The following is a 393-nucleotide window of genomic DNA, read 5'->3' as shown; positions in this document are numbered from 1 at the left end:
TTGTCAAATTTTGTATTCTTTTTTTGTATTTCTTCTGTGATTTGTTGGTTATTCTAGCAGCGTGTTGTTCAGCTCCATATGTTGGAATTTTTAATAGTTTTTCTCCTGTAATTGAGATCTAATCTTACTGCATTGTGGTCAGAAAAAATGCTTGGAATGATTTCTATTTTTTTGAATTTACCAAGGCTAGCTTTATGGCCCAGGATGTGATCTATCCTGGAGAAGGTTCCATGTGCGCTTGAGAAAAAGGTGAAATTCGTTGTTTTGGGATGAAATGACCTATAGATATCAATTAGGTCTAACTGGTCTATTGTATCGTTTAACGTTTGTGTTTCCTTGTTAATTTTCTGTTTAGTTGATCTATCCATAGGTGTGAGTGGGGTATTAAAGTCT

This window comes from Bison bison, unplaced genomic scaffold (assembly GCF_000754665.1).
Source record: "Bison bison bison isolate TAMUID 2011002044 unplaced genomic scaffold, Bison_UMD1.0 scf7180017864356, whole genome shotgun sequence".
Classification (NCBI taxonomy): Eukaryota; Metazoa; Chordata; class Mammalia; order Artiodactyla; family Bovidae; genus Bison; species Bison bison.
Note: the sequence above shows the minus strand (reverse complement) of the source record.